This window comes from Gymnodraco acuticeps, unplaced genomic scaffold, assembly GCF_902827175.1.
Source record: "Gymnodraco acuticeps unplaced genomic scaffold, fGymAcu1.1, whole genome shotgun sequence".
Lineage (NCBI taxonomy): Eukaryota > Metazoa > Chordata > Actinopteri > Perciformes > Bathydraconidae > Gymnodraco > Gymnodraco acuticeps.
In genome coordinates, this window is record NW_022989977.1 from 2,773,446 (window position 1) to 2,786,483 (window position 13,038).

Here is a 13,038-nt window from a genome sequence, read left to right on the forward strand (position 1 = left end):
GTAACACACAGGGAAACACACAGTGAAACACACAGTGAAACACACAGTGAAACACACAGGGAAACACACAGGGAAACACACAGTGAAACACACAGGGTAACACACAGGGAAACACACAGTGAAACACACAGTGAAACACACACAGTGTAACACACAGGGAAACACACAGTGAAACACACAGTGAAACACACAGTGTAACACACAGTGAAACACACAGGGAAACACACAGTGTAACACACAGTGTAACACACAGTGTAACACACAGTGAAACACACAGTGTAACACACAGTGAATCACAATGTAACACACAGTGTAACACACAGGGAAACACACAGTGTAACACACAGTTAAACACACAGTGTAACACACAGTGTAACACACAGTGAAACACAATGTAACACACAATGTAACACACAGTGTAACACACAGTGAATCACAATGTAACACACAGTGTAACACACAGGGAAACACACAGTGTAACACACAGTGAAACACACAGTGTAACACACAGTGAAACACACAGTGAAACACACAGTGTAACACACAGTGAAACACAATGTAACACACAATGTAACACACAGTGAAACACACAGTGTAACACACAGTGAAACACACAGTGAAACACACAGTGTAACACACAGTGAAACACAATGTAACACACAGTGTAACACACAGTGTAACACACAGTGAAACACACAGTGAAACACACAGTGAAACACACAGTGAAACACACAATGAAACACACAGTGAAACACGCAGTGAAACACACAGTGTAACACACAGGGAAACACACAGTGTAACACACAGTTAAACACACAGTGTAACACACAGTGTAACACAATGTAACACATAATGTAACACACAGGGAAACACACAGTGTAACACACAGTGAAACACACAGTGTAACACACAGTGAAACACACAGTGTAACACAATGTAACACACAGGGAAACACACAGTGTAACACACAGTTAAACACACAGTGTAACACACAGTGTAACACAATGTAACACATAATGTAACACACAGTGAAACACACAGTGAAACACACAGTGAAACACACAATGTAACACACAATGTAACACACAGGGAAACACACAGTGAAACACACAGTGAAACACACAGTGAAACACAATGTAACACACAGTGAAACACACAATGAAACACACAGTGAAACACGCAGTGAAACACACAGTGTAACACACAGGGAAACACACAGTGTAACACACAGTGTAACACAATGTAACACATAATGTAACACACAGGGAAACACACAGTGTAACACACAGTGAAACACACAGTGTAACACACAGTGAAACACACAGTGTAACACAATGTAACACACAGGGAAACACACAGTGTAACACACAGTGAAACACACAGTGTAACACACAATGTAACACACAGTGAAACACAATGTAACACACAGTGAAACACAATGTAACACACAGTGAAACACAATGTAACACACAGTGAAACACAATGTAACACACAGTGAAACACACAATGTAACACACAGGGAAACACAATGTAACACACAATGTAACACACAATGTAACACACAGTGAAACACACAGGATCTCCACCTGAAGGCAGGCGGTGCTGAGGGAGCTGCTCTGTGATCCTCTTGTTCTGCCTGCTGCTCTGTGATCCTCTTGTTCTGCCTGCTGCTCTGCTGATTGGCCCGCGCTCCACTCTCTCTGCGGAGATTAGCTCTGTCACAAGTTACAACTCGCCTCTCCTCGCAGCTGGGAGCAGTGTAGCCAGATACATTAACACTCAAACCCACAGGTTGCCATGCAGCAGAGCACAGATATCCCATCCGGGTGGTGTCAGCATCAGCAATTAGCACCGCTGTTTCAACATCGGTGCTTCAAAGAAACACCGGCTTATTTGTGCTGCTTGGTTTTTCCAGATTGATCTGTTTTTGGCTCGGGATGCTGCTGCTGAAACGTTCCCATCTGCAAAAGATTTACTGCGAGTCGGAGAGAAAATCGATGGCCTTCTCCGTTGGTCTCCAGATTGGTGGGTCGAAGCAGCGATTAGTGACAAGCACACAACTCTCCATTAACAACTGACAGTGCAGTTGTCTCCTATAGAGGAGAGGAGGTGTCTTCTGCTCTTTTACCAACGCATATTATTCATAATCATTGGCCCTGCCTTTTGTAATTAATTTCATATTGGTGAATCCTGTTTTTACAAACCTTCCTTATCATTTAATGGAGAGGAGCTTATGTGTTTGTATAGGCTGTAACTATACAAACAATAAGTTATTTGGGCAAATAGAGATGACGTTCAGCTGGTACACCTCTGATTTACAATGAATTGATGGCATGTTCTTCTCTCACCAAAAGGACCTCATTGACTTGTAAATGCAGCTGCATGTAAAAAAAGATATGTTTCTATGTTATCTTAATCTATACTTGTTGATTAAGAGTAGATAATAGAGGAAATATGGTATCCAAAGAACTAATCATTTATCTATGCTAGTAAGTAATATTTATTTATAAAGTGCTTTTCACATATTCACAAAGCATTAACACATCATACGAATAAAGACGTGCTAAAAACACAATACATTGTGAAAAACCCAATACACGATAAAAACATACAATACAATAGAATGCTAGTTCTCTCTAATAAACTTTGAAATTCGTTGGTACTTAAAGAAACAGTTGGGAGTTGGAAAACATACTATATATTCTCAGAATATATAGAATATTTAGAACATTTTGATTGTCACATAATCACAAAGTCCTCTCAATAATCCTCTTTAGAAATCTTAAAACCTATGCAATAAAGCACCTTTTTCTTTGTTGATGTTTGAGATGTTTTGTAGTTTGACCTGAGCGTGGTGTTGGGAGGAAAAACAAAACCGCAGCTCCAGCAGAAACACAAACAGCTTTGATGCTCAAAGAATCAAGAGCAACGCAACCATAACAAACATCACATCCATTGTTCACTGAGAGAGAAGAGCCTCTGCAGAGAGGGAGTGGTCTGCACGGGTTGGTCTACATTTCTCTGGTGTCTTGGAAGAATTCACTTTCTTTTTGGAAGAAGTGGTTTGTTGTAGTGCAGAATTCACTATTACTCACAGCATGGTAACCGGCTTAAATATCTTGGGGCCTTTTTCTTATTTTCACAATAAATGTGTTCCTTTCAAGGTACTGTGGAGGTACTTTAGCCTTTCTGCTTTATGTAACTTTCTACTCCACTACATCTCAGAAGCTATATTTTATACTTTTTACATTGCTTCATTTGTCTGACATCTGCTGCACTTTTTAGGATTACAATTTTCATCTCTTCATGTAAAGTGAAAACTAAATGTGGTGATTTGTGAATATTTAAAAAAATCTGAAATATGAAGTGTTATTTTGTGTTGAAAAAAATCTCCTATGTCTTAAACTAAATTCACAATTTTTAATCCATCCTTGATCATAATCGTCCCAAATCTGAAAAGCTGTGAGCTTAAAAGTTGACTTTATAGATCCATGGTTTTCACAGGACAGCAACGCTACAAACCTGATGAATGTACAGAACATGATGCAATGCTGTCGATGAAACTACCCGCCGGTAGTAAATAAAGACAACCCTTAACTTGCAGCAGTACAATGCGACATACACTTAATGCAGGAGTAATATTAATCCAAAAACCTCATAAAGAAGTAATTTAAGTGCATGATACCTATACTTTGACTTAAGAGGTTTTGAAATCAGGACTTTCTCTTTTTAGTAGAGTTATTTCACATCTGGTGTTAGTACTTGTTTCCAAGTTAAATATCCGAGTACTTCTTCCACCACTGGTGATTAGTCCGTTCTCAGCATCTCAGTATTTTTTTAACAACAGCCATGAGTTTAAGTAAGACAGTTTGAGATGACTGCCGGTCATAACACCATTAACTTGTGGAGGCAGACGGAGTGAATGCTAATGAACTTTGGTTATGGCCCTGATGTGAGCTGTGTGTACAGTATGTGCTGTTACTCCCTCCCTCAGCTGTATTGTTTGTACAGTTTCTCCTCCGTGCTGCAGGGTTAGAGCTGCCCTCAGTCTGACTCCTCTTTAGTCCATTTTGCACCGAGCAAACCAAAATGGATGCAGAGTGCTGACGTCACAGTGTTTGCTAACTGCCTCGGTGCCACCAGGGTGACGGTGCACAGTGAGAGGGGGGCAATGGGGAACAATAACGTGACTCATGTTGGGCTGCAGACCTTCCCAAAGGGGACTCTCCATCCGGGGAGGAGCTATGACCCAGAGAGCCTAACAACCAATCATCACCCCCCCTCCTCTCAGGCTGCTGTTATCTCCTCGCCCTGGATGGGCCTGGAGCCGTACAGGAACATGGGGCAGCAGAGCTGTCACTTCCTGTGTGACTCTGATGTCACTCTCTGGTGCATATGAGCCAGGCCGAGGCTGCTTTTTTTAAACCTTTTTTTAACCTTTATTTAACCAGATAAAAGCATTGAGATAGAATCTCATAAATAAGAAAACAAAAGACAAAAAATCAGTCACTACATTGTTTCACATTAGGACAGTAAGAAAGGTGCTAGTGGTAAGGTAAGGATCTTGCCTACGTCTGTTTCCGGTTTCGTTGGGTATTATCGGATCATTCGTCACTGCTGAGGGCCGAGTCGACCCGAACATCTCGGCCCTGTGTCCCGAAAACAAGACATGAATAATTGATCCTTAACACAGCTTCAGGAGGACTTCCCTGGAAGCTCAGACCAGAACAGTGGATAGGAGAAGGATGGATGAGGAAGAATACAAAGTGCTGGTAAATGGGTGAAATATCACAATAGGCCTTGGCTGGGTCAAAACAATGTGTGTGTGTGTGTGTGTGTGTTTGTATGTCCGTGTGTCCGACCTCACCCTGCTTCACTCTAGAGGGCATTTCAATGACATTACAAATAATAAGTAAATAATTCAGGAAGTTCAAATATTTCCTACAAAAAATGTATATACATTAATATAATATAATATGTTGTTGTGGCGAGCCTTATGACCAATACATTGAGGCCTCATCAAACATCTTTATGAATTACTGCTCAGAATTGTCTTCTATATTTAATGCATTAATGTTACGATAAATCAATTTAACTTTTAATTCAAGAGCAGAGATTATTGCACTTCTTTTTTAAAGTAACTTGAGACCTCTACGTTTAACAAGATTAAGAGTCTACTACAGTCATTATAACATGAATGTGAAAGCTTCCACATACTGCATATTCATTGAATGACTACAGTTTGTTGCATTTAATCAATTACTCCTGTTGCTCAGCAGTCTGTACCCTCCTACAGTAAATGTTATACATGTACACAAACTACTCTGGCTAGTTGATCAGAAATGAGCATATGCGGCTGAATGTAATCTCCTGTGGTCTGAACAAGCTTTATTATGAGCGTAGGTGTTTGTTGACTGAGTCTTATCTTCAAACCGAGCAAGCGTGTGGGCTAGGCTGACCCTACCCAGAATGCAACGCTCCTGATGCGCCCATGAGAGCAGAAAAGACTCTCCAACTGAGAGCAGAGGCCATTTAGTGGATTGAGCATAAAAACAAAGTCAGAGTTTTATTAGTGTGCGCTGCAGGGGTGTCTTATGCAGTTCAGCGGGTCGTGAGGAATAATGATATAGATAGACATGTTTTAATTTGTTATCCAGTGGTGTTTGTGAAAAATTGCCCCTGTGACAGTATGATTATGACACGAATCATATTGATGTTTGCAGAAGTGCTGGAGTCTACTTTTATTGATTTATAAAGCGCTGCCTTCGACTTCATCTCTCCCCTGGATGATTGTGGTGTTTGGTTTCTTGCCATGTGAGGAGTTTTCTAAAATGACAAATCCACCTTCGACACAAATCCAATTCATACACTGCACATCGTTTGTATTTCCAACCTGTACCTTGGAAGAAAAATATAAAATGTAAACAGTTCAAGAATGAACTCATTCACCGTCTAAGCTTACTCTTGATCAGGATCGCACTGAGCCTCGAGGCCGATCTCTCAGAGGAGAATAATTATCTGCGTGGGTCTCAACGAGAAATCAAAGAGGTCAAGAGAAATGAATTCAGCGCCGCATGCCATTCCCAGCCATCTGCAGCTCCCAGCATTCACCACTGACCTCATCATCGCTACCTATCACACACTCTCTCGCTCTCACACACACACACACACACACACACACACACACACACACACACACACACACACACACACACACACACACACACACACACACACACGCTGCATTAAACCCTTAGTTTTGCACACATGCATTTCTCTTTGGCACACACATTTCTCTTCACACAAATGTATAACACTAATAGAGAAAGACTATTATTACTCACGCTCTTCTCTGTCACACTCGCCAACCGCAGCATCTGTGCCGTCAAAATGAGCGTCAAGATTTAATTCAGTTTGTGAATGTGTGAACGAAAGTGGAGAAAAGATTGCAGCAGTAACACCAAAACTGCAATTTAGACACATTATGAGTCCTATTGTATAGTACAACTTCAACGTTTATATTTCCTGTTATCTTCATGTTCAATTCTGCTTTTATTTTAATTAAAAAATGCTTTGTATTAAGAGTAATTTATTGTAACATTAGCCTTTTTGATTGATTTCCTACAAGTTGACTACTTAATTATAATGAACACACATTTTATACATTGTACATTTGAATATGGCTGCCATATCACGATGCATGTTAAAATTGAAAAAAACACTCGCAGAAACAGTAAGCTAAAATAACTTGTAAAGAAATAACTATTTGTATTCATTTTCATTCTAGTAAAAACATTTGTTTGTGTGTGATATTAAACTAAATATCTGTATTTTAGACTCCTTTTCAAACAAAAGAAGACATGAGGATGTCATCTTGGGGTGGAACATTTGAACAGGCTTTTTTTTTTAAATATTATGTGACATTTTTATTGAACAAGCAGTAAATGAATACAATTATTATGTAAAATGATCGTAAGCTGCAGCTCCAGTAGAGAGGGAGTTATGGATGAAGTAAGGTGTTAATGTGGAAGGTGTGTTAGTCTGCGTGGTGATGAAAACTGAGGTTATATTTGGAGACGGGAATGACTCATCCTGGCTGCGAACCTGAGAGCTGTTAATTAGATGCAACTTTAATCGAACGTGAGAAATTAAAATGTAAAACAACGCACCTGAGGCACTGAGAGCTCCGGTAACTTCAAACGCTGTTTCAACTTTTAATCAAAAATCATTTAAGTCCAATATTTCTTCTTTTTGTATGGAGCTCTGTTTCTGATCTCCAAAACTTAAAATGTCTATCTCTCTAGCTGCTTATTTCTCAACTATGTTGTGTTCAGGGGTTTATCAGTGATGAGAGTGATAATACTGGATCAAAACCCTAGTTGTGTTCCAGAAAACCAAAACAAAGAGCTGCAAAAGGATAAATGCCTCGTAGAGTTCAGGGAAAACAGCTGGGTGAAGTTTCTCAGTGGATAAATCACTATGATTTCACGATCTTAGTTTTATCTCACGGTTTTATTTTGGTCTGTCTTGTCATGGTTTCATTTTGCTATTCTGTTCTCCCTGCCTTGTCTTCCTGCCTGTCGTTAGTTTCCCTGGTGTGTCTGATTGTCTGATTGTGTTCACCTGTTGCCCTTGTGTTTCTCCTCCCCTGCCCGGCTGTTTCTCGTCTCGTGATTACCCCTCCCTGTATTTAGTCTTGTCTCTTCCTGTGTTCGGTGTTGGTTCATTATTTGTCGTTCATGTCTCCCTTCATGTTGGTCACTGTCACCTTTTGTTTGGATGCTACTTCGTACCTGTTCATGGATTCTTGTTTTACCTCGTACCTGTTCATGGATTCTTGTTTTACCTCGTACCTGTTCATGGATTCTTGTTTTACCTCGTACCTGTTCATGGATTCTTGTTTTACCTCGTACCTGTTCATGGATTCTTGTTTTTTCAGCTTTTGAAAATAAAGCTCGCCTTTTGAAACCTGCTTCCTCCTCAATCTGCATTTGGGTCCTATGTTTCCCAAACCGTGACAGTCACCCTTCTCATCAGAGTAGACATTTGTCGTAATGTTAATAAAACAATATTAGTCACACTTTCTACAAAGACCATGGAACAGGGCATTGTGAGAGCATTCACTCAACATGCATAAACTGTCATAACACATTTAAGATGTGACTTATAAAGAATTATAAGTGTCTTGATGATGCTCTTGATTCATACGTCAGAGGTTGACTGATGGGACTTCATACAATACATCATAAATACTGTACCTATTCTCACCTCACATTGAGGGACTCATGGCATGCTACAGTATCAGAGTCCATGCAGTATCATAAGTTATTACTGTATGTGTTAGGTTAAGTACATATTGATGCATCTGAATGCCCTCATAATGCACTTTAGATGCATAGAAAGTGTTACAGACATATTGATGAGGTAAGCATGAATGGAACTCTGTTGTCTTGTGATATGATTTACAAATGATACAATGGTGAACACTATTCTCAAAAAATGTGTCATTAATTCTGTGCAAACCAAACATTTTAAAGCTGTAGAATGTCACGTTATTGTCCTGCACAATCAAATAAAAGCTTATTTCTTTTTTTAGATGCTAAAACAACACCTGGGCTTGTGATAGTTTGAGTTTGTCCCCACCAGTCGTAATGAGGTCAAACTAAAGTGTGCAGCAGGTGGACAAGATCAAAGTCTCAGCAGTGATGCGGACATGAGTAGGCCTAGTGGTGTTAGACTAATCTACAAACAGATGATGAGACAAAACCACAATGTGGACATAACAGTCAACTTCATTGATAAAGATCCGTCTCATGATTACAATTTGATTTGCTATCAGGAAGAAAAATCCATCAGAGAAAAGATAGCAACCGTGAACCGATGTCAAGAAAATAAATGGTGCTTTGAGTGTGATGAGATTTTCCTCAAAGCTAGTTTATTCAGAGAGCCTTTTAAAGTGGTGTGGGGTATAAGGGTGATGGCCGCGATGCTCTATATGAACCGTTCACTGGTTTCTTCCTCCTCATCCATCTTCTCTAAACGCTTGTCTTTTGCCCGGCCAAAAGCTGTCTGCTGCTAAATGAGTCTTGCATTTCCACTAAATAAAGTGTCCCACTCCTATAATTGAGAGCCACGACCTGATGTGAAAGGGGAAAATCATTTCCGGCAGTTTAGCAGATGCTTTTAGCGTTTGGGTTTTAACAGTGCAGTAAAGAGTGAGTGTTAAATGCTCAGGGCTTTCAGCGAGAGTTATGAATGGCCATTATGCGCTGGTGTTGAAAGAGCTGCCTTGTCAGAGTCGGACTAATGAGGTTATCACTCCTCCAGTGGCAGCTGCAGATCTGTAGTGCTCCTCTGGACGTAAATAGTTGAGATGTGGGGCGACTTCATATAGATAATATAATATTCCCAATGTGCTACTCTACTGCAGACTAAGAGCATGTTGTACATCAATAAAGTTTACAGATCTAACATCCATCGAGACTCACTGTAACATTACTCACGCTCACAACTCTACGCTCTCTGTTGCCTTAACATCATTAAATAGAATGCCAGATTAAATGGCATAAAACACCTCCAAGTGCTGTTTTTGATAGGGTCAGTTCACCATTACAAATATATACCAATATTCTACTAAATGCTTCAGCTTGAGATTGCAGCACAAGTATCAATCGGAGATTATCAAAATGTCAAACCCTTTTTCGAGATAATGGCACATAACAAAGCATTTCCCACACACTTGAGTACATTTTTTGTTGTTGTGACAATTTCTTATATTTTAAAGCATTAACTTCTACTACTAATCGTTTACATCACTACAGGATGCAGAGAGGGTATATTAAACCTGCATGCATTTATTTTTCTGGCCACACAGCTGGACATATTATCATTTTACTAATCCAGGAACAAAGCAGAATTATTCATCTTTTATCCTTCATTTACCTACTAATACATCTAGCAGACAAAGAGCAACAATATTAATCCTTTACTTTTGTTTTGGTCAGATTATAAATGCAACAGTCATATTTTAGTTTTCCCTTAAACATCAAGGTGTGTGTGTGTGTGTGTGTGTGTGTGTGTGTGTGTGTGTGTGTGTGTGTGTGTGTGTTGTGTGTGTGTGTGTGTGTGTGTGTGTGTGTGTGTGTGTGTGTGTGTGGTGTGTGTGTGCGTGTGTGTGTGTGTGTGTGGTCCCTCTGGCATATTCTCTTGCTCACTAAAAATAATGGGATTACATAATTAAGTCTTTCATCAGCGGCAAATGACAGCACGGGTTTTCCCTCGGTCCCTCCCTGCGACCGTTAATTTATTATCAATTTACACTTCATTACAGATGCCAGAGTAGTTTGGAAAAGTGCTTTGTTTCACTGTAAGTCTTTTTATTGCAAGCTTATCAACTTTCTCTTTACTCCAAACACAATAAAGCCTTCAGTTTGGGCCAGTTGCATACAAATACATACAATTTGTATATTTAAATTGTGTGGTTATATTTTTACTGCAGTAAGAAAGCAGCCAGCATGGTAACGCTAAGCAGGTATTTGTTATTCATAGGCAAAGAGACCATCAACTCCCGCTCTTGTTTCTCGTTATCTCCAGCTTGTAAAAGGCTAATCGGATGGTGATGGGCGCCCTCACTGCCTCGAGAGTCTCCTTGTACAAAGGTCGTGACCATGGTGACGAAGGAGGATCATGCAATCATCTGACCCCTCAGAGATAAATAGAAAATGTATTGAATCAGACATTAGTGTAGACAGAGGACTCCAGTGTCCAAAGTAAAAATAATACAGATATATTGTCAACAATGCACCAAACGAATACAGCTGATTATATTGTAGCTTAGCGACAAAAGGACAAGAAACCACATGTGTATTTTAGAGTTAAAATGACTCCAATCCTTTATCGTTAAGGATTCGTCTCCTTTATGAAACCAACAGTGGCTTTCTCTCAATTTGTGTGACCTCTTTTAGACTGTGCTTAAAATGTATGGAATGAGCCCCAGTAGCTACTACAGAAGGGTTACATAATAATAGTAATAATCACAGAGACTTCCCGAGCAAATGAAAACGAAATCATTCAGACCTGTTAAATAAAGCAACACCAACATCCCTCATTGATTCGGCCTGAGCATGCGAGAAGTTCCCATCACCATTTTTACCTTTTTATTCATTTCTTTCCCAAGGTGTTAGTGCACAGAGAAAATAATATAAATGGCCGGTTAACATGAAAATAAGCAGCTTTGCAGGCGGTCAACCTTATAGTGTTCATAGATGAGACTTTTGGGAGTCATAATGGTTTATATATAATCATTTTTATCATAAAGAATATTATTGCACACAAACAGACCATTATTTCTAGGAATGAATGCATCTAACATCATGTTATCAGCACAACACACACAGTTATCTTGGCCTCCTCTTATTCTCCATTTAAAAGCTATATTTACATGGCTGTACAACCCTCCTCTGGCCATTAACATTATGTGTCTTTTATGGGAGTGGTGCAGGCTGGGTAAATGTCAAACTTGATAAAGATACAAAGCAAACTCATTGATTGTACAGTAGTGATGGGAATTCCGATTCCCTTCGGGGACACGAATCTTTTGATTCAGTTCACTTGAAAGATTCGTTCAAAAAGAACGAATCGTTCGCGAACGACCCATCACTATTGTACAGTAGGCCTACTCCCTGGCTGCTGCTGTCATCCAGCATTATTAATCTTTCGCTGAATAGTATTTTCAGTGTGTAGCCAGCTCTCTGTGCAGCCTGCATAAAGATTTGAACATTTTGAAACATAACACGGGCCGTCCTTCCTTTCAATGTATTTATGAAAACTGCAACAAGGTCATTTCTTCTTTTCCACCACAGACCTTATGTTTAATTCATCCGTTTGCACTGCAGCTTTACTGAACCACAGTCTGCTGACATTAGTCAACATGACATAGTGAAATATAATCTGCTGGTGATGTTGCTTTTACATTTACTGAAGGGATGGTGGTTTAAGACGGGGACTTTGAGTTTATCACTTGCTGCGTTCTTGACAGTTACCTTGAAATCCAATGTTCTGCTGCAGGGTGGAGAGGAGTGAGTTAGAACAGCTGTCATGACTTCCAAAGCCTTTAATATATTCATAATAGAGCAATCACTCTCCAAATTGCTTCCAAGATGTAGATTAGAGAGGAGTCAGGGTTTAACTCTTTAAAGGTGGGGTAGGTAATTTTGGAGAAACCAGCTCGAGTGCGCTAGAATTTGAAAATACACAGCCGGAACAAATCTGCCACTTCCTCACAGAGCCCCTCCTCCAACACACATGAACGCGCACATGACCAATGAGGGCACGAGATAAGTTTGTGCACAGATGGAAGGCTGACAGGCAGGTTGGCCATCCTGTTATTTTAGCCGGGCCGGCTAAAATGATTGGTCGTGCTTTTTAGAGTACTAAGGCTTCCACAGATGATATTTCTTTATGGATTTAAGCACTTAAGATATTCATTGCTATCGGGATGTTAAGAGCATTCCATGGAAAATAACAAAAAGTGTATCTCGAGCCGGTTTCTCAAACTTACCTACCCCACCTTTAACTGGAGAAAACAACTAACAAATTCACCGTTTTGAATGAAGGTGTATTTTTCACTTGCATTACATTGTGAATATGTGTGTCTCTTTTGTCATGCATGATGGTAAACTCATTATCTTTGGATATTGAAATGTTGTTCTGTTGGTTTGAGGAAATAACAACATGAATTTCCCGTATTTTCCTGATATGTTGCAGACAACACAATTATTCCGGCCATTTAAATATAATATATTATAATAATAACTTGTTGCAGTCCTAAATATATCTTTGAGAAGCACATGCCCAAATTAAATTCACATGTCTAAATCTGCACATCTTTGTTGCAACATGCATAGCTTTTTTACATTTGTTTGGGGACTGACTGACGAACACTGACTTACCAGCAGCTGGACATGTGAGTCAAAGCTTATACTAAAACAAAACAATTCATCAGACTCCTTTACAAATGCCACATGGTTGATTTTCCTG

General features: G+C 39.6%; 1 protein-coding gene across 2 annotated transcripts in view; it reads left to right on the forward strand.

The window, feature by feature from the left end:
• Nucleotides 1–13,038, forward strand: part of sv2a (synaptic vesicle glycoprotein 2A) — a 61,930-nt gene that overhangs the window by 4,295 nt on the left and 44,597 nt on the right. The window contains exon 1 of one of the 2 annotated variants that reach the window (XM_034211400.1): nucleotides 4,471–4,772. The exons of the other annotated variant lie outside the window; for it this stretch is intronic. The gene's annotated coding sequence lies outside the window, so the exon portion shown is untranslated. Of the gene's footprint in view, nucleotides 1–4,470; nucleotides 4,773–13,038 lie in introns of those variants that run through there. 2 annotated transcript variants of the gene reach the window in all.